The sequence below is a fragment of the Equus caballus genome, chromosome 17 (genome assembly GCF_041296265.1).
Source record: "Equus caballus isolate H_3958 breed thoroughbred chromosome 17, TB-T2T, whole genome shotgun sequence".
Taxonomy (NCBI): domain Eukaryota; kingdom Metazoa; phylum Chordata; class Mammalia; order Perissodactyla; family Equidae; genus Equus; species Equus caballus.
This window is the reverse complement of record NC_091700.1, coordinates 61,605,850-61,632,502: the sequence shown is the minus strand read 5'-3', so window position 1 is coordinate 61,632,502 and position 26,653 is coordinate 61,605,850. Positions and strand designations below refer to the sequence as shown.

The window sequence follows — 26,653 nt, the reverse complement described above, 5'->3', positions numbered from 1 at the left end:
TCCTAAATTTTCAAACTCCGTGTTTAGATTTCCACTTAGAAAGAAATACATTCAGGTCCTCCTTATTCTCAGTAATGTTATGAAGTCAGCTCAAACACTGAATTCATGAATACTGGACCATTACATCTAAGGTGAATAAGGGGTTACTTAGGTTCCTATGAGCCTCTGGTCACACATTTTAATATATTATCAATACATAGCCTTGTTTTATGTGTGTTTCTGTTGAAAGACACCTTATTTAATACATATTGTTGACTCATTAATATTGAACTCATGGCCAACAGCACTGTAACTCATGCCTGAACAAAGCTTATTGAACATATATTTTCTCTGTAAGGCACATCACAGCCTTTTTGTGCTTAGAAACACTAGACGGCACCTCAGCACTATACGTAGAATTCATTTTAAACAGCAAAATCACCAACAAAAAGCACCAGGATGCAAAAAAACATGGCACTAAATAGACTGCAAAAAAGATGCTTTTCTACAATCTGAGAACTGAATCAGGAAGGCAGAGTGTCACACTGTTCGACCTAGCTAGGAACATGTGGGTTGTGTGACTCAAATTTTTTGGAGCTCTGGGCATGTCCACAATGACCACAAAAACACGGTAATTATCGTCTTTGGGGTTACAAATAAATTTCAGCAAGTAGGCATTCACACGTATGGAATCTATGAATAATGAGGATTGACTGTACCTATTAAATAATCTGTACTTTTTAAAAGTTTTTATCTTTGCATTAGGATAACAACGGCACAGAAATGATTTATAACAATAAACATTTATTGAGTAAATGTCAGGTCAGGCACTGAATTACTCATTTTATATTCATTTAACAACCATGACTATACTGCTCTTTTACAGACAGGCAAATAAAAGCTTAAAGAATAAGGCCAAGGTCACACAGCTAGAAGTGGACTAGCCAGGATTCAAACCAGGCTACTTGAGTCCAGAACCACTACAAGTTGTTAACCACTGTGTTGTACTTCTCATTATAAGGAATATAGTATTTATGCACAATAGAGCAACATTATTGGCTAAAAATCCAGCGCATTCCATTTTAGTTCTTCTTTGATCTTTGAATCTTATGTTCAAGCCTTTACTTCTTACTTTGAACATGCTATTGAGATGTAAAATATTTCTCTCTTTGTGTATTTTGTGAAGCCATAGTCTTCTCCATTTTTTGACCATCTAAATAATTTCATATTTTTCTCTCTGCATATTTCCATTAAAAATGACTCATTGATGAGTCATGTTCCCACGTTTCATTTGTGAGTCATTCAGAAGTTTCCTTTTTTAACCATAGTGGGTTATGTCCTAGACCAGCCCCTCCAAGCCCATGTATCCCATCGTAAAACCAAACTAGCAAATGAACAACAATAGTACTTTTGGAAATGCCTTCTAGAATAATGTTTCCTTGGAAAAATACAGTTTCTGGGTGGAATGACAACAAATATATCCCCAGTGCAGTTAGGTTAGAGACTCGCATTCCTTGATGAAAGGTGGGTGTTGAGACTGCTCCACCTCAAAGGCATCACTGGCTTTCTGAGAAGATAACTGAAAGGAACCCCAGAAACTTTGGAGCTGGAGAGATTGAGGAGAAGGAAACAAGGTGGCGATCAGAAGTTTGGTAAGAGGAAAGTCCTTCTAACGCCCTGTCTACTTGGGGATGCTGATGGGGCCAGGACGTCTTCTTACCTAAATAGTGTCTCTTTTTACTGCTACTGATCTTGGATTTTGACTGGTAACCCACTTTTTTCACATGCAGTATTTGTTGGTTTTGACCCATCTTTCTCATCTCCCTGTTACCACGAAGAAGATAATTCTACAGATTTTCATTTATATTCATGTCCCTAAAGTTCAAAATTCACAAATAATTGATGTGTTCTTAGGGTATTTAGTGCTAATATTGAAAAAAAAATCTTTTTAAAGAATTCTCTTTTCTTCTTTTATCTCTCACCCTCCCTCCCACTCCCCCTCACCCCAGCATCCGCCTATTTCTTCCTCTATAATTGCTGTCTCTCAAATTTCAGTATAAATACAAATCATCTAAGAACTGTGTTTTTAGAAGAATATAGATCCATGGATCTCACCTACAGACAGTCTGATCAAGTAGGTCTGCAATGGAGTTAGGAATCTGCATTTCTAAGATCCCCCAGGTAGTTCTGATAGAGGTGAAACAGGACCACCTTGCAACCTGTGACTTAGTGCTTAAAAGGAAATGAAGTTCACACTTGCAGGTTACTAAAGGATCTTTACATATAAATATGGGAAATTAAATGGAATTAGCATTTCAGACAGCCCAGAAACAAGATCTACTGGACATTTTATTACACAGTTAGGAACAGGAGATTGGTAACAATGGTGCCATCTTTTGTAAAGGAGGATTGAGTTTGATGTCAATGGTCAAGAGAGGGAAGTGAAAGTTTATCCAGAGGGATCTTTTCTGTTCATACATTATCCTTCACTCTCATCACCGATAAGTTGATCATCAAATGAATTACCTTGAGTGGGTTTAAGCAGACAGTGAAGAGAGAAATATAGATTGGAGGAGATTGGCAGTGTTTATATCAGCAGATTGAGAGGAAAAGGAAAGAACTACTTTTTGTCTACCAGGTCACATAGCTCGGTGGCACTTTCTGGAAGGATGTCCAGAAAGTCTATTAGTGGGTGAGCAATATTATCATCATCATCATTACCATTATAATAGCCATCATTAATGTCTTTATTAAAAGAGGAAGAGAGACCATAGCTCTCTCTCTCTCCATTCCCACGGACCTTGGAAAGGCATTGTGACAGACACAGAGAGAAGGTGGCCATCTGAAAGCCAGGAGGAGAACTCTCATAGAGATTGAATCAGCCAGCATGTTAATCTTGGTCTTCTTAGCCTCCAGAACTGTGAGAAATGAATTTCTGTTGTTTATGTTGCCCAGTCTACGGGATTTTCTTATGGTAGCCAAGTGGACTAGGACAAGGACTTGAATATATTCTCATATTGTTGTCGTAGGAATTTGAAGAGAATTAGTATGATCTGTTTGTAGTTGAAGAGCCCAGGTCTAGTGAAGTTAGGTAACTTGTTCAAGGTCACACACCAGTAAAAGGTGTTTGGCTGGTGTCAATGTTAGATATAACTCAGAGAGTCTAACCCTAGAACCTAAAATCCTAATGATGAAACCACACATACTTCCCATAGATGCATGTAATTTGACTTTTTGATTTTTATTATGGATATGTAATTTAAAGATTTTACTTTTAAAATCACTTTCATCTTAAGTAATTTATTTGTTGAGAAGTATTGCAATTCATCATCGTATAAACCTACTGTTATGTGTTGAACAGGTCCTTTGTCAATAAATTTATTATTATTTTGTTTTAAAGTGTTTCTGATTCTACAGTCAGGAATTTCGCAATCTATTCAAAGGGTTTTTTTTTTCCTAATAGGTTGAAATATTTCTAGACACTAATGCTTTTGTGGCAGATTTCAAAGGAAAGTTGTCTAAGGGCAGCACGTATTTTGAAGAGTTTCTCAAATGCTTTCCTGTCCTTTGTTACACTTTGTATTTTTAAGTTCTTTGAAAGTAGGTACAGTGCCTCATATTCAAAAGATGTTAGAAGAACCTAAACTAGATTTCTATTGGTTTAATTTGACATTTCTTTGAAAACATGCAAGTTGGCAGAGACAGAATTTCCTCAAGGAGGTCCGAAATTTCAGTTCAGAAAAGACTGGTTTGTCTATAGTCACACTGTTTCAAAGCATTTAACACTGTGATGTAACTTGAGAAGAGCACAGGGCCCCACATAAGATATGAAAGATCAGCTGGGTGTATTTTCAAACAGAAGAATTTCCTGTTAAGCTTGACTGTCTTGTTTGAACTAAGAACTTCTAATGTTTCAGCACAATGTGCAATCATATTAGAATTTGCAATCATTGCAAATGAAAAAAATAAATGAATGTGGGCTAATCATTGAAATATGATTTCACTTAAAGGAAAGGAATCACACATGTTAAGTTAAGCTTCAGTAGATTTTAAAGTAACTTATCTTAAATAACTTCCTGAATAAAGGAAATAATAACCATCCCTTGCTGATAATGTCTCCTTCCTTTACTTTGCAGTTTTAACTTACATTCTAATAGTTGTATCTTACTAACAACAACAAAAAAACTAAGTTTCTGTAGTGATGTCATTCTAACATTCTTGAGCGGTCACGATTTCTGCACCTCCAGGTCTATCATATTTTGTAGCACAAGATTATTGTCTTGCCGTGCTAGATGGTAAAGTGGAAAGAACAGCTATCCCCTAGGAAAGAGGATCCCCCTGGATATTAAGTGATGATTAGGGACTGACCCTCTCTTTCCTGAATTGTGACTCAAGGCTGAAGGAGAACACTTGATCCCAGGCGTCTAAACAGTCTGGTCTGACATTCCATTTAAGGCTAATGTGGCAGCACCATGGCCAGCAGCACTTCTCAGCAGCTTCCGTTAGCTTTGCCTGTGGGAGCTCTTGAAGACTTGTGGACGCTAAAGGCAGCATCACCTGGCTGCACCTTGTTAACAGAGACTTCTTCCAATTTCATTTCTCACTGGCAGCGAGTCCTAGCCCTACTTCTATAGTTCTGATACCTGTGTCTTAGCCTTTGCCAAAGGACTCCATCACATGCTCTTCCCTGAGGCTAGATATAGATTCGCTGACTCTCTCAGAATCCATTACCTTAGAGTCCCACAGTTCCTCCACCCCACTCATGCTGAAGGGCATTCCAAGGTAAGACTTGAAATCTCTATCTATCTTCTCTCTCCATCATTATCTATCTGTGTATATATATATATATATATATATATATATATATATATATGACGTCATTCCTAAATATCTTATCATATAGGCCCCCTGGAACACTTACAAATATACTAACCAAGTGCAAAGTCATTGATCAAATCACTAAAGAAGGCTGTCTTGCATGCTATATTTTAACAAAACCACTATCACTGCCACACATTGCCAATAGTAAGTATGCTGTCACACTGAACTGAACAGATGAATGTCACTGTATTCTTGTATCTTATTTAGTGGTCGAGGTAGGGGTAATTTTAGTCAAATAATAATATATTCACAAAATGTTACCATGGAAGAAAAAATAAGTAAGATAAATCCTTGTATATACAATCATTGTTAGTTGAACAGATGATGACATTAGCTACAAATGTATACTATACGAAAAATGCTAATGTATTAGAACTTCCCACTTAAAGCAGATCACACCTAGAAGAATATTTGGTAGTGAAGTTACTGTAAAGTCTTTATAACAAATGAAGGAAAAATTAATTTTCTCTTCCCTCATATATTCTAGAAACTATGTCTCCAAAGTATGTAGAATTATCTAGACTGCATACTTATGAAAGGATTTGAGCTTTAGTGCTATTTATATTTAGCAGTTAGTGACAGAGCATGAACATTTATTAATACTCCCACATTAAACTAATTAAAATCATACATCCCAAGATCTGCTATTACTTTTGTAAGGGTAAATGTTTGACTAATGATGTCTTAGTAAAAACATTAAAATCACATTATTTTTTCCTTTGGTTATGTAAGACAGCAATAAAATATGGTTGGCCACTTGAAGATTTCTTGCCAGTTTTCAGCAAAAGCAGAGCTGAGAAATTCAATTATGGAATTTTAAAAGTATGTTAGCTATTTTTAAATTATAAATGTTCCATTTTCTAAATATAGCTTATTTTTATTAAGCTGAGTAATTTTAATATCAATTTATAATACAGCCAAACAGAAAGGGAAATATATTGTTTATAATAAAAATGATACATCTTTTTATTCAAATATTGCTTGCTTTTTAGGCACTGAATTTTCTTGATATGCCAAAATACAGACATGAGATTTTGGCACCTGGCAAACCATAGGTGGTATGATATCAGAGATGCTGGAACAATCAAATCAAAGACACAAGCACAGTCACAAACACAGACACATACACACACAAAAATAATCAAGTTAAATACATACAAATAGAAATACTCTATACAAATCTGTAAGCATGAAATAGTAAATTTGTTACTTCAAATGGTCTATAATCATAGCTGAAAGGGAAAACAACATATTATGGAACCAATTTTATTATAGAAAAAACTTGATTGCTTCAAAGAAATATTTAAGTGAATGAAAATAATTTATATAAATCTTGTTTTGGAGACAACATCAATGCAAATCACTTCTAAAGATGAGGGCCACTTAACAGTTTTAATGTATCAAACTTAGAAAATGTGTCATTTAGACATACTTTTATTTTTGTATGTATAATTTCTAATATTTATTTCTTTGCCTGTTCAAAGGAAGTGGTAGAAATAATTCATTGGACTATTGACCTCTACTCATGAAATTATCATTTATCAGGAAACAACTGTGTATGTGTGTGTATGTGTGTGTGTGTGTGTGCGGGGGTATCAGTGAGAGAGAGACTGGTGAAATGTCTAGAGAAATATCCTGTTCTTTTTCATAGCATCTCATGCTATTATAGTATTTACATACAAAGTCGAGAAGGAAAATATACCTTAAACATTTTTGGTAATTCTATTCAGGGCTTAAAAAGTTTTCTTCATTCTCAGGAATAGTCATATATTTTTAAAAGATGGAAATTCATTTGATCTAAGGGAATTCTAGCTGAATATAGTGCCCAGTAGTTTGATTTATAAAAAGAAAGGAAAGAGAAGAAAAGCAAAGATCAATAAGGTAGAAAAGAAGACAGAAAAGAAAAGAAAGAAAAGGAACGTAACAATTCGCAGAGGACTACCAATATCAATCATCTTTCCAAAAATAAAGTGCAAGGGAATATCCCCATTATTTTAGGTGACAGAATTGTTTTCTATTTCTAGTATTTTAGGTGAATAATAAAAACAGCAAGTTCAATATGTTAGTGAAAAAAGGCATGCGTATATTCTATCATTCAGCAAGACTGGCATCTGCTTAATTATTCTGCAAAATATGTTAACCAACAGTTATCTACCTATGAGATTTCCTTGTATATTTAGAGGACACAAATTAAGTTTTTTTTTTTTATTAAGGTTATGAAAGTTAACATCCTTGTGAAATTACAGTTGTACATCGTTATTAGTCATGTTGTAGGTACACCACTTCACCCCTAGTGCCCTCCCCCCCACCCCCCTTTCCCCTGGCAACCACCAATCATTTCTCTTTGTCCATATGTTGACTACCACCTATGAGTGGAGTCATACAGAGTTCGTCTTTCTCTGTCTGGCTTATTTCACTCAACATAATACCCTCAAGGTCTATCCATGGTGTTGTGAATGGGACGACTTTGTCCTTTTTGATGGCTGAGTAGGATTCCATTGTATATATATATATACCCCATCTTCTTTATCCAATCATCAGTTGCTGGGCACTTAGGTTGGTTCCATGACTTGGCTATTGTGAATAATGCTGCGATGAACATAGGGGTGCATGGAACTTTCGGAATTGCTGATTTCAGGTTCTTAGGATAGATATCCAGTAGTGGGATGGCTGGGTCATAAGGTATTTCTATTCTTAACTTTTTGAGGAATCTCCATACTGTTTTCCATAGTGGCTGCACCTGTTTGCATTCCCACCAATAGTGTATGAGGGTTCCCTTTTCTCCACAGCCTCTCCAACATTCGTCACTCTTGGTTTTGGATATTTTTGCCATTTTAACAGGTATAAGGTGATATCTTAGTGTAGTTTTAATTTGCATTTCCCTGATGATTAGTGATGATGAGCATCTTTTCATGTGTCTATTGTACATCCATATATCTTCTTTGGAGAAATATCTGTTCTTGTCCCCTGCCCATTTTGTAATTGGGTTGTTTGATTTTTTATTGTTGAGTTGTGTGAGTTCTTTGTATATTATGGAGATTAACCCTTTGTCGGATAAATAACTTGTGAATATTTTTTCCCAATTAGTGGGCTGTTTTTTTCTTTCAATCCTGTTTTCCCTTGCCTTGAAGAAGCTCTTTAGTCTGATGAAGTCCCATTTGTTTATTCTTTCTATTGTTTCCCTCATGTGAGGGGTTATGGTGTCCGAAAAGATTCTTTTGAAGCTGATGTCAAAGAGTGTACTGCCGATATTCTCTTCTAGAAGATTTATTGTTTCAGGCCTAATCTTTAGGTCTTTGATCCATTTTGAGTTTATTTTAGTAAATGGTGAAAAAGAATGGTTGATTTTCATTCTTTTACATGTGGCTGTCCAGTTTTCCCAGGACCATTTGTTGAAGAGACTTTCCTTCCTCCATTGTAGGCCCTCAGCTCCTTTGTCAAAGATTAGCTGTCCATAGATGTGTGGTTTTATTTCTGGGCTTTCAATTCTGTTCCATTGATCTGTGCATCTGTTTTTGTACCAGTACCATGCTGTTTTGATTATTGTAGCTTTGTAGTATGTTTTGAAGTCAGGGATGGTGATGCCTCCAGCTTTGTTCTTCTTTCTCAGAATTGCTTTAGCAATTCGGGGTCTTTTCTTGCCCCATATGAATTTTAGGATTCTTTGTTCAATTTCTGTAAAGAATGACATTGGAATTCTGATTGGGATAGCGTTGAATCTGTAGATTGCTTTAGATAGTATGGACATTTTAACTATGTTTATCCTTCCAATCCATGTGCATGGAATGTCTTTCCATCTCTTTATGTCGTCATCGATTTATTTCAAAAAGGTCTTGTAGTTTTCGTTGTATAGATCTTTCACTTCCTTGGTTAAATTTATCCCAAGTTATTTTATTCTTTTGTTGTGATTGTGAATGGGATTGAGTTCTTGAGATCTTTTTCTGCTAGTTCATTGTTAGCATATAGAAATGCTACTGATTTATGTCTGTTGATTTTATACCCTGCAACTTTGCTGTAGCTGTTGATTGTTTCTAATAGTTTTTCTATGGATTCTTTGGGGTTTTCTATATGCAAGATCATGTCGTCTGCAAACAGCGAGAGTTTTACTTCTTTGTTGCCTATTTGGATTCCTTTTATTTCTTTTTCCTGCTGAATTGCTCTGGCCAAAACCTCCAGTACTATGTTGAATAAGAGTGGTGAAAGAGGGCACCCTTGTCTTGTTCCTGTTCTGAGAGGGATGGGTTTCAGTTTTTGTCCATTGAGTATGATGTTGGCTGTGGTTTTGTCATATATGTCCTTTATTATGTTGAGGTACTTTCCTTCTATACCCATTTTACTGAGGGTTTTTATCATAAATGGGTGTTGGATCTTGTTGAATGCTTTCTCTGCATCTATTGAGATGATCATGTGGTTTTTGTTTCTCATTTTGTTAATGTAGTGAATCACATTGATTGACTTTCAAATGTTGAACCATCCTTGCGTCCCTAATATAAATCCCACTTGATCATGGTGTATAATCTTTTTGATAAACTGCTGTATTCGGTTTGCCAAATTTTGTTGAGGATTTTTGCATCTATGTTCATCAGTGATATTGGCCTGTAGTTTTCCTTCTTTGTGTTGTCCTTGTCAGGTTTGGGGATCAGGGTGATGTTGGCTTCATAGAATGTATTAGGGAGTGCTCCATCTTCCTCTATTTTCTGGAATAGTTTGAGAAGGAGAGGTATTAAATCTTCTTTGAATGTTTGGTAGAATTCTCCAAAGAAGCCATCTGGTCCTGGACTCTTATTTTTGGGGAGGTTTTTGATTACTGTTTCTATTTCTTTACTTGTGATTGGTCTATTCAGATGCTCTATTTCTTCCTGATTCAGTTTGGGTAGGTTGTATGAGTCTAGGAATTTATCTGTTTCTTCTAGGTTGTTCAATTTGTTGGCATATAGTTTTTCATAGTATTCTCTTATGATCCTTTGTATTTCTTCAGTATCTTTTGTGATTTCTCCTCTCTCGTTTCTAATTTTATTTATTTGAGACTTCTCTCTTTTCTTTTAGTGAGTCTGGCTAAGGGTTTGTTGATTTTGTTAATTTTTTCGAAGAACCAACTCTTTGTTTCATTGATCCTTTCTATTGTCTTTTTTGTTTCAATATCATTTATTTCTGCTCTAATTTTTATTATTTCCCTCCTTCTACTGACTTTGGGCTTTGTTTGTTCTTCTTTTTCTAATTCAGTTAGGTGTCGTTTGAGGTTGTTTATGTAAGATTTTTCTTGCTTATTGAGGTGAGCCTGTATTGCAATGAATTTCCCTCATAGGACTGCCTTTGCTGTGTCCCAAATTATTTGGTATGGTGTGTTTTCATTTTCATTTGTCTCCAGATAATATTTGATTTCTTCTTTAATTTCTTCAATAATCCTTTGTTTGTTCTGTAGCATGTTGTTTTGTCTCTGTGTTTTTGGCCCTTTCCCAGCTTTATTCTTGTAGTTGATTTCTAGTTTCATAGCATTATGATCAGAAAAGATGCTTGATATTATTTCAACCCTCTTGAACTTATTGATGCTTGCTTTGTTTCCCAAGATATGGTCTATCCTTGAGGATGTTCCATGCATGCTTGATAAGAATGTGTAACCTGCTGTTTTTGGATGAAGTGTCCTATATATATCTATTAGGTCCATCTCATCTAATTTTTCATTTAATTCTATAATTTCTTTGTTGATTTTCTGTCTGGATGTTCTGTCCATTGGTGTTAATGGGGTGTTGAGGTCCCCTACTATTATTGCATTGCTGTTGATGTCTCCTTTTAGTTTTGTTAATAGTTTCTTTACAAATTTTGGTGCTACTGTGTTAGGTGCGTATATATTTATAAGTGTTATGTCATCTTGGTGGAGCGTCCCTTTTATCATTATATACTGCCCCTCTTTGTCTTTCTTTATCTGTTTTGCTTTAAAGTCTACTTTGTCTGATATAAGTATGGCAACACCTGCTTTCTTTTGTTCATTATTAGCTTGGAGTATCGTCTTCCATCCCTTCACTTTGAGTCTGTGTTTGTCTTTGGGGCTGAGGTGTGTTTCCTGGTGGCAGCATATTGTTGGATCTTGTTCTTTGATCCATCCTGCCACTCTGTGCCTTTTGATTGGAGAGTTCAATCCATTCACGTTTAGAGTGATTATTGAAAGGTGGGTGCCTACTATTGCCATTTTATCACTTGTTTTCCGGTTCTTTTGCATTTTGTCCTGATGGAGAGCTGTTACTTTGTGTTATTGTCCTTCAGCTTATCTCCTTTATTCTGGATTTTGTAGCCCATTTCCTTTTTTTGATTTTTCAGGAATGAGGTTCTTCCTGAACATTTCTTGAAGAGGAGGTTTTGCGGCAATGATCTCCCTTAACTTTTGTTTATCTGGGAAAGTTTTTATTTCCCCATCATATTTGAAGGATATTTTCACTGGGTAGAGTATTCTTGGCTGCAGGTTTTTGTCCTTCAGAGTTTTCAATATTTCATTCCAATCTCTTCTAGCCTGTAAGGTCTCTTCTGAGAAATCTGCTGATAGCCTTATGGGGTTTCCTTTGTAAGTTATTTTCTTCTGCCTGGCTGCCCTTAGTATTTTCTCTTTGTTGTTGACTTTTGCTAGTTTCACTACTATATGCCTTGGGGTTGGTCTTCTTGCATTAATAAAGTTTGGAGATCTATTGGCTTCTGTCACATGAAGTTCCATCTCTCTTCCCAAGTTTGGAAACTTCTCAGCTATTATTTCTTTGAACAGGCCTTCTGCCCCCTTCTCCTTCTCTTCTCCCTCTGGTATACCTATAATCCTTACGTTGCATCTCCTAATTGAGTCGGATAATTCTCGGAGAGTTTCTTCATTTCTTTTTAGTCTTAATTCTCTCTCCTCCTCTGTCTGCAGCATTTCTATATTCCTATCCTCCAAATTGCTAATTCTGTCCTCCATATTATCGACCCTACTGTTTAGAGTCCAGATTTTTCTTAATCTCCTCCATTGTGTTCTTCATCTCCAGTATTTCTAATTGGTTCCTTTTTATAGTGTCAAGCTCTTTTGTGGCATAGCTCCTGAACTCATTGAGTTGTCTATCAGAATTCTCTTTTAACTCATTGAGTTTTTAATAATGGCAGTTTTGAAATCATCATCATTTAGGTTACAGATTTCATTGTCTTTGGGATTGTTTTCTGGGTGCTTATCATTTTCCTTCTGTTCTGGAGATTTAATATATTTTTTCATACTGCTTTGTGGTGTGGATTTGTGCCTCTGCATAGGGATAGAGTTTAGTCGCTTCTTCCACTTGTTGCGACTGGTGTGTGTGTGGGGGGGGCAGGTGTTTAGACTGCACCAATCAGGAACCCTGTCGGCTGTTACTGACTGGACCTGGACCCCTCCTCGTAGTCACAGTGGTCCTGTGGGGTCCCTCGTTGGTTGTGGGGGCAATCGCAAGGGGACCTCAGGCTGCTGGTGCCTACTGTTGCAGCCCACTTAGATGCGCTCCCTCCTTGTGGTCTGCAGCGGTGTCGTGGACTTTCCCAGCAGCCAGGATCAGGATAACCTATAATCGCCGCTTTGTCCTAGCAGAGCCCACAAGATCACACTTGTCCACTATAGGTCCCAGCAGAGCTATGGGTATCTTCTGCAGTCTGTCATTAGCTCACCTAGCTGTGCTACTTTTGCCCCAGGGCCTTCCCACCTTGTGATTGCAAGTCGGGACCTCTCCACTAGTGCTGTGCAGAGGCTTTCGCTGAGGTTGCTGTAGGAACCTGGAGTTCCCCCCTGAGCTACGTAGCTGTTTCACTGGAGCTCCACTCTGCCCCACTCCACTCTCATGGGATCTCTGGGAGCCCTTTGCCTCGTCTGGGACATGGCCAGAGTCTGTGGGCCTGGCAGTGGCTTGTAAGCTGCTGCCTTGTGGGGAATTCTGCCCAGGGAGCTTCCTGGTGTTCCGAATGCTGGGCAGGGCCTCCCTGCCAATGGCGAGCAGAGGTCCTCCCTGCTGCGGGGGCGGGACCCTGGAGCATCCCCCTGGGCCGCAGAGCCGGGTGTTGGCGCTCCACCCAGTCCCCAAGCACGTCTACGGGAAGTCCGGGCACCCCCTGCACCGACCCGTGCACCAGAGACTGTGGGCTCAGCAGCAGCTTGCAGTCTGGTGCGGTGCCAGGGAATCTGCTTGCCGGGAGCTTCTCTTTGTTCTAGATTCTGGATGGGGCCTCCCAGCTAATGGCGAGCAGAGCCTTTCCCTGCTGGGTGGGTGCGGGACCCTGGAGCCTCCCCCCAAGCTGCAAAGCCAGGCGCTGAAGCTCCAACCCTGTCCCCAAGCACGTCCACAGGATGTCCGGGTGCCCTCTGCACCAACCCATGCACCAGAGACTGTGGGCCCAGCAGCAGCTTGTGCTCTTGTGCCATGCCGGGGAATCCACCCACCAGGAGCTTCCCTTTGTCCTGGATTCTGAGTGTGGCCTCCCTAGTAATGGCAAGCAGAGGCTTTCCCTGCTGGGAAGGTGCGGGACCCCGGAGCCTGCCCCCGGGCCGCAGAGCCGGGTGCTGGAGCTCCAACCATGTCCCCAAAGCAGGTCCACAGTAAGTCCGGACGACCTCTGCACCGACCCATGCACCGGAGACCATGGGCCCAGCAGCAGCTTGCGGTCTGGTGCCGTGCCTGGGAATCCGCCTGCCGGGAGCTTCCGTTTGTTCTGGATTCTGGGTGGGGCCTCTCTGCTAATGGCAAGCAGAGGCCTTCCCTGCTGGTGGGTGCAGGACCCTGGGGATTACCCCGGGCTTAGGTGTAACCGTGGGGATCTTGAGTAGGGCTGTTGTCACCTGTTTCCACCGTCGCTCTGCTGGTGAGTGCACACTCCCACCCTTGGTGTGTGGCGATGCTATGGGGTAGTCCGCTGGAAGAGAGCCTCCTGCAGGAACTAGGCTGTCCGGGGGTCGGGGGCAGAGAGTTCTCACCTATTTCCACCTCCTCCCTGGGGGGAAGTCCGTCCGCCTTCTGATGTATAGTACTACGAGACTCTTAGGCGTCTTGAGATGCTATCTGGATATCCTTTGTTAATCGGTGAATGTCCAATTAGTTGTAGCTTTGACGGGGGAGAGACAAAGAAGACCACTCACTCCGCCATCTTGGTCCTGCCTATTCGACACAAATTAAGTTTTAATGTTGAAAAGGTATTTATGTGTTTAGTGATACTTTTCCCCAAGTTCTTTACAAATCATTTTCTAAATACATACCCAGTGCCCTGTATTTTGCTCCCAGGAAGCTTTACTGCACTGCTTGTATACAAGCTGATTTTTGCTGTTTTCCCCCCTTGCATTATCTATATGTGTTTACATGCTCCACTGTAATAGCCCCAGAGGAAGTATTATGGTCCGTCTCATTGATAATCCACGTTTTAAACTCTCTAAATACATGGATGGCATTATCCGCTATCATTGTACTGATCTCCATTTTAAGAAGTATCTAAATACATATTTACCAGCTTAATCTGTGTCTTGAAAGGTCCCTAAGCGTGTATTTATATGATAAAGTGTACTGACACAGTGCAAACTGACCTTTAATGCACAGTTATAACTAGGGTTTTATTATTATAATAAAACACAAAGCTATAGGGGACTTTTAAAGCATACATTGAGTTGCAGGACTTAAAATTTTCCTTTTGGGGAAATTCTTCCACAATCCACAGTAAAAGGATGTCTGTGGCTTTTGGACTTTCTCTTAACTTTTTGTTTTATGTGTCCTAGAATAAAAAACTTTGAACAAACTACCTAAGAACTTTTAAAAATACAAGAAAGGCTTTGTGGTTTCTCTTTTTCTTCTTTTTTCTTTTAGACTGAGTTTATTTTTCTACTGCATGGATATATGTGGCAGGACAAAGTATCTACTCCCCAATAACAGCAACAGTCATTGGCATGAATTACAATTTTTAGATATTCTCCATTCCACAAGGAATTCCTACAAAATGGATACTCTTGATTAACATGGTACTTAGGTCATGTGATCTTTTAGGGTCTTTTATTCCATTTAGAATGTTTGGAATATTCTCCTCAGTCTTATTTCTTTAAAGCTGTTTGCCGATTCAAACTAGAAACTTATTTTTTTTTCCTTTTTTTTTTATTTTATTAATGTTATGATAGATTACAACCTTGTGAGATTTCAGTTGTACATTTTTCTTAGTCATGTTGTGGGTACACCACTTCCCCCTCCGTACCCTCCCCCCACCCCCCCTTTTCCCTGGTAACCACCGATCAGATCTCCTTCTCAATATACTAATTTCCACCTATGAGTGGAGTCATATAGAGTTCGTCTTTCTCTGACTGACTTATTTCGCTTAACATAATGCCCTCGAGGTCCATCCACGTTGTTGTGAATGGGCCAATTTCGTCTTTTTTTATGGCTGAGTAGTATTCCATTGTGTATATATACCACATCTTCTTTATCCAATCATCAGTTTCTGGGCATGTAGGCTGGTTCCACGTCTTGGCTATTGTAAATAATGCTGCGATGAACATAGGGGTGCAACGGACTCTTGAGATATCTGATATCAGGTTCTTAGGATAGATACCCAGTAATGGGATGGCTGGGTCATAGGGTATTTCTATTTTTAACTTTTTGAGAAATCTCCATACTGTTTTCCATAGTGGCTGTACCAGTTTGCATTCCCACCAACAGTGTATGAGGGTTCCTCTTTCTCCACAACCTCTCCAACATTTGTCGTTCTTGGTTTTGGATGTTTTTGCCAATCTAACGGGGGTAAGGTGATATCTTAGTGTAGTTTTGATTTGCATTTCCCTGATGATTAGCGATGATGAGCATCTTTTCATGTGTCTATTGGCCATATTCATATCTTCTTTTGAGAAATGTCTGTTCATGTCCTCTGCCCATTTTTTGATCGGGTTGTTTGTTTTTTTGTTGTTAAGCAGTGTGAGTTCTTTGTATATTATGGAGATTAACCCTTTGTCGGATAAATAACTTGTGAATATTTTTTCCCAATTAGTGGGCTGTTTTTTTCTTTCAATCCTGTTTTCCCTTGCCTTGAAGAAGCTCTTTAGTCTGATGAAGTCCCATTTGTTTATTCTTTCTATTGTTTCCCTCAACTGAGGAGTTACAGTGTCCGAAAAGATTCTTTTGAAACTGATGTCAAAGAGTGTACTGCCTATATTCTCTTCCAAAAGACTTATTGTCTCAGGCCTAATCTTTAGGTCTTTGATCCATTTTGAGTTTATTTTGGTGTGTGGTGAAAAAGAATGGTCAATTTTCAATCTTTTGCATGTGGCTGTCCAGTTTTCCCAGCACCATTTGTTGAAGAGACTTTCTTTTCTCCATTGTAGGCCCTCTGCTCCTTTGTCGAAGATTAGCTGTCCATAGATGTGTGGTTTTATCTCTGGGCTTTCAATTCTGTTCCATTGATCTGTGGACCTGTTTTTGTACCAGTACCATGCTGTTTTGATCACTGTAGCTTTGTAGTATGTTTTGAAATCGGGGATTGTGATTCCGCCGGCTTTGTTTTTCTTGCTCAGGATTGCTTTAGCAATTCGCGGTCTTTTGTTCCCCCATATGAATTTTAGGATTGTTTGTTCAATTTCTGTGAAGAATGTTCTTGGGATTCTGATTGGGATAGCATTGAATCTGTATATTGCTTTAGGTACTATAGACATTTTAACTATGTTTATTCTTCCAATCCATGTGCAAGGAATGTTTTTCCATCTCTTTATGTCATCGCCTATTTCTTTCAAGAAAGTCTTGTAGTTTTCATTGTATAGATCCTTCACTTCCTTGGTTAAGTTTATCCCAAGGTATTTTATTCTTTTCGTTGCGATTGTGAATGGGATAGAGTTCTTGAGTTCTTTTTCTGTTAGTTTATTGTTAGTGTATAGAAATGCTACTGATTTATGCACGTTAATTTTATACCCTGCTACTTTGCTGTAGTTGTTGATTATTTCTAATAGTTTTTCTGTGGATTCTTTGGGGTTTTCTATGTATAAGATCATGTCATCTGCAAACAACGAGAGTTTTACTTCTTCGTTACCTATTTGGATTCCTTTTATTTCTTTTTCCTGCCAAATTGCTCTGGCCAGCACCTCCAGTACTATGTTGAATAGGAGTGGTGAAAGTGGGCACCCTTGTCTTGTTCCTGTCCTCAGAGGGATGGCTTTCAGCTTTTGTCCATTGAGTATGATGTTGGCTGTGGGTCTATCATATATGGCCTTTATTATGTTGAGGTACTTTCCTTCTATACCCATTTTACTGAGGGTTTTTATCATAAATGGGTGTTGGATCTTGTCGAATGCTTTCTCTGCATCTATTGAGATGATCATGTGGTTTTTGTTTTTCATTTTGTTGATGTAGTGTATCACGTTGATTGACTTGCGGATGTTAAACCATCCCTGTGTCCCTCGTATAAATCCCACTTGATCATGGTGTATAATCTTTTTGATGTATTGCTGTAATCGGTTTGCCAAAATTTTGTTGAGGATTTTTGCATCTATGTTCATCAGTGATATCGGCCTGTAGTTCTCCTTCTTTGTGTTGTCCTTGTCAGGTTTGGGGATCAGAGTGATGTTGGCTTCATAGAATGTGTTAGGGAGTTCTCCATCTTTCTCAATTTTCTGGAACAGTTTGAGGAGAATAGGTATTAAGTCTTCTTTGAATGTTTGGTAGAATTCTCCAGAGAAGCCGTCTGGTCCTGGACTCTTGTTTTTGGGGAGGTTTTTGATTACCGTTTCTATTTCCTTACTTGTGATTGGTCTATTCAGATTCTCCATTTCTTCCTGATTCAGTTTGGGGAGATTGTAGGAGTCTAGGAATTTGTCCATTTCTTCCAGGTTGTTCAATTTGTTGGCATATAGTTTTTCATAGTATTCTCTTATGATCTCTTGTATTTCATTGGTATCTGTTGTGATTTCTCCTCTGTCATTCCTGATTTTATTAATTTGCAATTTCTCTCTTCTTTTCTTGGTGAGTCTGGCTAGGGGTTTGTCAATTCTGTTAATTCTTTCGAAGAACCAACTCTTTGTTTCATTGATCCTTTCTATTGTCTTTTTTGTTTCAATGTCGTTTATTTCTGCTCTTATTTTTATTATTTCCCTCCTTCTACTGACTCTGGGCTTTGTTTGTTCTTCTTTTTCTAGTTCTGTTAGGTGTCGTTTGAGGTTGCTTACGTGAGCTTTTTCTTGTTTAGTGAGGTGAGCCTGTATTGCGATGAATTTCCCTCTTAGGACTGCTTTTGCTGCATCCCAAATGATTTGGTATGTCGTGTTCTCATTTTCATTTGTCTCCAGATAATATTTGATTTCTTCTTTAATTTCTTCAATGATCCATTGTTTGTTGAGAAGCGTGTTGTTTAGTCTCCACATTTTTGCACCTTTCTCTGCTTTTTTTCTTGTAGTTGATTTCTAGTTTAATAGCGTTATGATCAGAAAAGATGCTTGATATTATTTCAACTCTCTTGTATTTATTGATGTTTGCTTTGGTTCCCAGAATATGGTCAATCCTTGAGAATGTTCCATGTGCACTTGAGAAGGATGTGTAACCTGCTGTTTTTGGATGAAGTGTTCTATATATATCTATTAAGTCCATCTGGTCTAATTTTTCATTTAATTCTATTATTTCCTTGTTGATTTTCTGTCTGGATGTTCTGTCCATTGGTGTTAATGGTGTGTAGAGGTCCCCTACTATTATTGTATTGTTGTTGATGTCTTCTTTTAGTTCTATTAAGAGTTGCTTTACAAATTTTGGTGCTCCTGTGTTGGGTGCGTATATATTTATAAGTGTTATGTCTTCTTGGTGGAGAGTCCCTTTTATCATTATATACTGTCCCTCTTTATCTTTCTTTATCTGTTTTGCTTTGAAATCTACCTTGTCTGATATTAGTATAGTGACACCTGCTTTCTTTTGTTCATTATTAGCTTGGAGTATTGTTCTCCATCCCTTCACTCTGAGTCTGTGTTTGTCTTTGGGGCTGAGGTGTGTTTCCTGGAGGCAGCATATTGTTGGATCTTGTTCTTTGATCCATCCTGCCACTCTGTGTCTTTTTATTGGGGAGTTCAATCGATTTACATTTAGAGTGATTATTGAGACGTGGGGGCCTACCACTACCATTTTGTGTCTTGTTTTCCGGTTTTCTTCAGTTTCCTTTGTTTCTCGTCCCATGGTTTAATCTGTTCTGATGTAGAGCTGCTACTCTCTGTTGTTGTCCTTCTACTTATCTCCTCTGCTCTTGGTTTTGTAGCCCCTTTCCTTTTTTGGATTTTTCAGGAATGAGGGTTTTCCTGAGGATTTCCTGAAGAGGAGGTTTTGTGGCAATGAACTCCCTTAATTTTTGTTTATCTGGGAAAGTTTTTATTTCTCCATCGTATTTGAAGGATATTTTCACTGGTTAGAGAATTCTCGGCTGTAGATTTTTGTCCTTCAGATTTTTGAATATATCATTCCACTCTCTTCTAGCCTGTAAAGTTTCTGCTGAGAAATCTGCTGATAGCCTGATGGGGGTTCCTTTGTAGGTTAGTTTCTTTTGCCTGGCTGTCCTTAATATTTTCTCCTTGTCGTTGACTTTTGCTAGCTTCACTACTATATGCCGTGGAGTTGGTCTTCTTGCATTGATAAAGTTTGGAGATCTATTGGCTTCTGTCACCTGAAGATCCATCTCCCTCACCAGATTTGGGAAGTTCTCAGCCATTATTTCTTTGAATAGGTTTTCTGCCCCTTTCTCCTTCTCTTCTCCCTCTGGTATACCTATAATCCTTACGTTGCATCTCCTAATTGTGTCTGATAATTCTCGGAGAGTTTCTTCATTTCTTTTAAGTCTTGCTTCTCTCTCCTCCTCTGCCTGCAACAATTCTATATTGCCATCTTCCAAATTGCTAATTCTTTCCTCCATATTATCGGCCCTACTGTTCAGAGCATCTAGATTTTTCTTAATCTCCTCTATTGTGTTCTTCATTTCCAATATTTCTGTTTGGTTCTTCTTTATCGTATCAAACTCTTTTGTGACATAGCTCCTGAACTCTTTGAGTTGACGGTCAGAATTCTCTCTTAACTCATTGAGAATCTTAATGATGGCTGTTTTGAAGTCATCATCATTTAGGTTATATATCTCATTTTCTTTGGGATTGTTTTCTGTGTATTTGTTACTTTCTTTCTGTTCTGGAGATTTAATGTATTTTTTCATATTGCTTGATGTTGCTGATTTGTGCCTCCGCATGGAGATAGAGTTTAGTTGCTCCTTTCACTTGTTTCAGCTGCTGCGGTGGGGGGAGCAGCTCTTTATACTTCACCAACCAGGAACCCTGTCCATAGTTGCTAACTGGGCCTGGGCCCCTCTTCATAGCCACAGTGGCCCTTTGGATTCCCTCCTCTGCCGTGGGGGCCGTCACAGGGGGGCTTCAGGCTGCAGGTGCCTACTGTTGCAGCCCACCTAGATGTGCTCTCTCCTTGGAGTCTGCAACGGTGTTATGGGCTTTTCCAGCGGCCGGGGGTGGGATCACTTATATTTGTCGCTCTGTTGCTGTCGGCACCCACCGAATCTCACTTGTCCTCTATGGGTTGCAGGAGAGCTATTGGCATCTTCTACAGTCTGTGGTTAGTACACCTAGCTATGCTGCTTTTGCCCTGGGGTCTTCCAGCCTTGTGGCTGGCGGCTGGGTGCCTTCTACTGGTGCTGTGCAGAGGCTTTCCCTAAGGCTGCTGTGAGCCTGTAAAGTTTCCCCCTAGGCTACTAAGCTGGGTCTCTGGAACTCTCTCCAGCCCCAGTCCTCTCCGAGATCTCCGGCAATCCCTAGTCTCACGGGGCGGGCAACAGCAGCTGGGGTTCGTCCCGCCCTCTGGGCTTCTCTCTGGGCCTCTCCCGGGAGCCCTGAATGCTGGGTGTGGCCCCTCTGCTAATGGCAGACAGAGAGTTTTGTCTGCTGCCTGGCGGAACTCCGGCGCTTCCCCTCCGAGTCGCAGAACCGGCCTTTGAAAGTTCCCCCCGCCCCGGTCCTCTCCGAGATCTCTGGCAATCTCTAGCCCCACGGGGCGGGCAACGGCAGCTGGGGGTCGCCCCTCCCTCTGGGATTCTCTCCGGGCCTCTCCCGGAGCCGTGAATGCTCAGCGTGGCCCCTCTGCTAACGGCACACAGAGAGTTTTGTCTGCTGCCCGGGCAGAGCTCCGGCGCTTCACCTCCGGGTTGCAGAACCGGCCTTTGAAAGTTCCCCCAGCCCCGGTCCTCTCCGAGATCTCCGGCAATCCCTAGTCCCACGGGGCGGGCAACGGCAGCTGGGAGACCTCCGTACCCTCCGGGACTCTCTCTGGGACCCTCTGGGCGCCCCGGGCACCAGGCTGGGTCTCCCCGCCGATGGCGGGGAGAGACTCTCCCCGCGGGCTCAGGTGTGCAACTCCAAAGTTTCCCTCTGCGTTTAGGAGTAATTGCGGGGGGTTTAGGTAGGGTTCTGGTCACCTGTTTCCACCGTCGCTCCTCTGTTGTGTTCTCGCTCCTGCCCTAGATGTGTGTGGATCCTCTGGGGGCGTCCGTTGGAAGAAAGCTGCTTGCGGGTACTAGGCTACCCGTCGGGGTTGGAGGGTTTTCACCTATTTCCACATCCTCCCGGAGGAAAGTCCGTCCGCCTTCCGATGTATAGTCGCGTGGGTGTCTCAGACGTCCTGAGATGCTGTCTGGATATCCTTTGTCAAGCGATAAGTGTCCAAATAATTGTAGACTTGAAGGGCGAGAGACAAAGAGGACTACTCACTGCGCCATCTTGGATCTTCTCAACATTATTTTTCTTAGGTGAGAAGATTTCTAGGACAAGTCTATATGTAAGGATATAATTATGAAGGCTGAAAAGTCAATCAGATTGCAATGTTTGCTCAAGATGCCTAGTAAATGATGTAAATAACATTAAAATCCTATACACATAAAACTTTTCTTCTGAGGATTTCAAAGGGCTTTATAGACATTATCTTAATGGCTCATAACTAGAAACTTATTTGTATACAAGCTTGTATATAATGTTGGATGTGAGGAATTTGGAAAACATAGTTAAATATAAAATTAAATAGTAATATGTAATAGGTGTGAGTTTTTTCTAAATTAACTGAACTGAAGTCTATCATAAGGCAATCACAGATTTTCATCCCCCTCCATTATTCTCTTTGTCAACTGTCTCTCAGATATATGCTCTTGAAAATATGTACAATTATGCATCATTTAAGGACAGAGACATGTTCTGAGAAATGTGTTCTTAAGTGATTTCGTCATTGCGCGAACATCATAGAGTGTACTGAAAGGGAATAATATTTCTCACCCAAACATGTGTCTCTTTACCATGAAGATTATTTTAGGCTGATTATTTTTAAGGAAAAAAGACTCAGAAAGTTTTTATCGTTACCCCTTCCTTAACTGCCTAAAAGACTTCAGATGAAAAAACCTGTCTCAGGAAGGGAGCTATCATTTTAGCATAACGTGAACTAGGTAGTAGATAGAGAGGAACCTACAAATGTTTTTTGGGATCTCCTCTGTGTTCTTTTGCGTCTGTGTGGCCAAATAGACACTTATTTTCCAAACATTTGCTCCTTTTCACCTACCTGTCAATTGCCTTCCTTCCCTTTGAAGTCCCTGACTCTCCCCATCCCCAACATCTTCTTTTGTCTCTGGCTGAGGATGATGTTAAGGTGAGGGCTTTGGCCATTTTGGTGAGTTACTTGGTTTTTGTGGGTTTCTCCCACATATACAGGTTATTAAATTTTGTTTGTTTTTCTCCTGTTAATCTGTCTGATGTCAATTTAATTCTTAGACCAGCCAGAAAACCCTAGAAGGGTAGAGGAAAATTTCTTTCTCTCCTACAGTGTTTACACAACCTGGGTGGTATAGACTACTATACACCTATGTATAGGCTATATGGTACAAGTCTTATGGGACCACAGTCAGATATGTCGTATATTGTTGACCAAATCATTGTTTTGTGTCATGTACTATATATACAAGCTATCTTCACAAGAGTGCATCTATAAGGGCATTTATTAACTTGTATTTCAGTTGTAGCTTAATTTAAAATCCAAGCAGTGGCATGAGCTACCATCTCATAGTCCCTTTCCTCTGGGCTGTCCCACTGACAGACTCCTTCCTCTTTGTGACCCCAGCAGCAGGGCCAACTCATGTGGTTTGAGCACATAGTCTTCTCCAGGAGTTCTCACATTAGACCTGGCTGTCACCCTGTCTCCCCTTGGGAAACTGGATCATGCTCCCAACCCTGAACAAATATCTATGTCTGAGAGGATAGAGGTCCTGTTTTGAGTGACCATTGCAGCTACCCTCAGACTTAGGGATTGAAAGTGAGGAAAAAGTCTGTCCACAGCAAATCTAGGACACTATTACTGAAAGAAATGGAAGTGGATTCCAGGCTGAAGGCAATGACCAATATCCAATAGAAGTGGTCCCTGAGAGTTTAATATGTCTAATGTCTGTTATGTTCACCAGAGAATGTTGTGTGTGTGTGTGTGTGTGTGTGTGTGTGTGTGTCTATGCTCCTCTAATAGACCTGGTCTTCTAGAAAAAGTTCAACCAAACCAGGCAGATACTTTTGTTGGTGATGTTAGGAGGTTTATAATATTGGCATTTCTCCATCTGTCTCTGTCTACATTTAAAATACAACCACTTAGAATCTCAAAACAGTGAATGCAGTCGTACTCCTACTTAATAGAGGCTTAGTCAGAATTATCTTTGCTGAGGGCACACACCTGCATGTAGTAGCATCTGAAACCTGGGTCTACCTGAAGTTCACTGCCGATGGTAATTGATTTCCTTCCTTCAGTCAAGTTAACATAGATCAAGAGTGAGGTGGCACTTGGCTGCACACACGATCTCAGCAGCTGCAATTTTGCTGTTGCCTGTCAAACAGAGTCCATCTTTTACGGTTTCCATAGAGGCCGGGAATGTTACTGAATTTAATTCTGAGGCACTGACTGATTCCTCCCTGTGATCTGAGTTAGGAAGACATTCTACACTACCAGATCTGAAAAGAAAATTGTCTGTTTTAGCATCATCAGATGTGTATCTTTCCTTTTCTTATTAAATGCTTACAATAGTTTTATAAAATTTCATTCTCATTACCCAAACTTTGGGAGATAATATTTTATTCTTATTCCACAAATATTAGAATTAATAAATGGGTAATATATTTGCCAAAACACATGTATATACAAAATTGATCTTATTTTGTTTTATGCTCAAATTGGAAGTAGTTATATGCCATCTTCAGTGTAGGAAAGAGATGATGCTTCCTTATTTCTTTAATATGAGGGAACTAACACACAGTCTTGGGGGATACAGCAGGTCAAAGCCTCCATGGGACCCACACTGTTCCTTTTGGTTTTTTGTTTGTTTTGGTGAGAAAGACTGGCCCTGAGCTAATATCTGTTGCCAATTTTCCTCTTTTTCCTTGAGGCAGATTGTCACTGACCTAACATCAGTGCCAATTTTCCCCTATTTTGTATGTGGGATGCCATCATAGCATGGCTTGATGAGCGATATGTAGGTCCGTGCCCCTGATTTGAACCTGCAAACCCCCGGCTGCCAAAGTAGAGCGTGTGACCTTAACCGCCAAGCCACTGGGCCAGCCGCTATATGGTTCCTTTTGGAAGTGTCATCCAAAGCCTCAAAAAGTTACTGAAGAAAAGAATGAGGAGGGGAGAGGGGCCATGAATTGTCCTTCCCTGTTCACTGTAAGTGGCTTTAAATAACTGAGATTTGAATCGCATTAGAATTAGTTTACTATGCATACACTGGGAAAAGAGGTGAGGGAAAGACATTTTCTTTTTCCAGGATAATGTTTAAAATAAGACCCAGGTCACTGGTAAATTATTTTATAGCAGGCACTGCCCTCAGACATAATGGTAACTATATGAGGATTTATTGGTTTCCAAAAGATCCAATATATCTTTCCATGTAGAAAAAATTAAGATGAAACGTAATTTCCAACTATGAGTTAAATGAAGTTACATTTGATGTTAGTGAATTATCGCATTGTGGGCCTAGAGGAGTCCCTGGTAATACTGCCATCTAATTTTCCTCCAACCTTCTCCACTCCTAGTTTTCCAAGCTAGGAATCTCAGAGTTACTCTAGCTTCTCCTTCCCCTCACCCTCAGCTTCATTTTTCTCTAATATTCATAATTCCTACCTTTAAGATGTCATTGTTTTCTCCACACTCTCCTAATTGAGCCCCAATCATGTTTGACCTGAAAGAATGCCATGATTTTATATCTTCCCACATGAATTTCTAGTGAGAATGATAAAGCAATAAAGAGATATATTTTGGGGTACTCCAGATAAAATTTCAGGTCTATGTTCACCCCTCCAACTTTGATAGCAGGTATGTGTGAGCTACAGGGTAAATCTTGTAATGTCTCCGCTAATATTTATTAAAATAATAATAATAATAGTTCTTATTATTTTCTTAAATCCAGATATGTGAATTCCCAAAAAATGTGGATGGGAGGTTATAGATCAAGTAAATCAAATATGACATGTTTCTAAAATTATTGTCACTTTCATTATTGTTATGAAATATATTTAATTGTTGATTATGAGAACTACAGAGGAAGTGTGCTGTTCTCTAACATTTTACAACCTGTGGCTAATACTTAATTATTATTGCTCTATTCTAACTATGTTAGAAAAAAACACTAATTTATTTTCAATAGCATATTATGCTGCTTTAGTTTTCATTGCTTATAGTTCATTTAATTAAACATGAGAAAAGCAGGCTTATGGGGAAAAAAGTCACATAATTGTCATGCAGTGTACATAGTAGAGGGATCCCTTTTCTTTTTCTCTAAGACTAAGATGTTTGTCAAAAAGACTTTTATATGTGCCTGTATTTATGCATCTCTTATGTAGGGAGCTGCAGACTATTGCAAAACTCATTATCATAATTTTCTTCATTTTTTTAGTTTGCTACCTTTTAATGATATCCCATCTTTTAAAAATATTTGGATATGATCTAAATGCCTAGATTTAATCACGCTGAATTTTTAAAAATGTTATTGTAAAAAATAAAATATTTTTATGTTAGAGTTTTCATTTAAGCTGCTCATGAGGCAATAATTACATGAGAATTCAGACTGAGACAAGCCACTGAGGTACTGTTTTCAGTACCCAAGTGGTCTCTATGAAACAGCATCTAGGGGTATATTTCCTTTTAACTTGACTTCATTTCTCTCTAATTAGTAGTGTGCAATGTACCATTGTGATGCCTGCCTCACCCCTTGGTTCTTCTACCTCCCCTTGGGGATTTCCCAGCTGTTTTGCTCTCCTGCTGTAATTGAAATCTTACTTGTTCCAGCCTGTAATTGATAGCGAACCCAACCATTTTATGTTTGTCATGCAACAGATGTACAACAGAAACACTGAAAGTGGCATATGGAAAAACTGCCCTACTAGAGTGAAATCAGATCCACTCCTATATCCCAGTTCCACTCTCAACATTTTGTGGTTTTCTCCTTTTTACAAGTGCTTTGTTGCTGCACAAGTCAATATAAAATCATAATATTCATTGGTTACATGGTGATTCTTCTTTAGCCTCATTACATGATTCTGCATATATAATAAGGGCTTCACAGAATAATGTAGATTACTTAATAAATTTAATAGGGTTCGCTGTACACTTTTGTCAAATCTGGTCACCATTTTTAAATAAAATAATTAACCTTACATGAACATGTCTATGCCCAGGAAAGAATCAAGAGATGTTTGAGTTAGTTAACTGTATTTCTTAAATTAAAAAAGAAATACTACTTGCAAATGCAAAATGAACCTTCAAATCAATTA

The 26,653-nt window shown here is 39.3% G+C and overlaps 1 protein-coding gene across 12 annotated transcripts in view; it reads left to right on the top strand.

The window, feature by feature from the left end:
- Positions 1-26,653, top strand: part of PCDH9 (protocadherin 9) — an 881,206-nt gene that overhangs the window by 376,724 nt on the left and 477,829 nt on the right. The window lies entirely within an intron of this gene.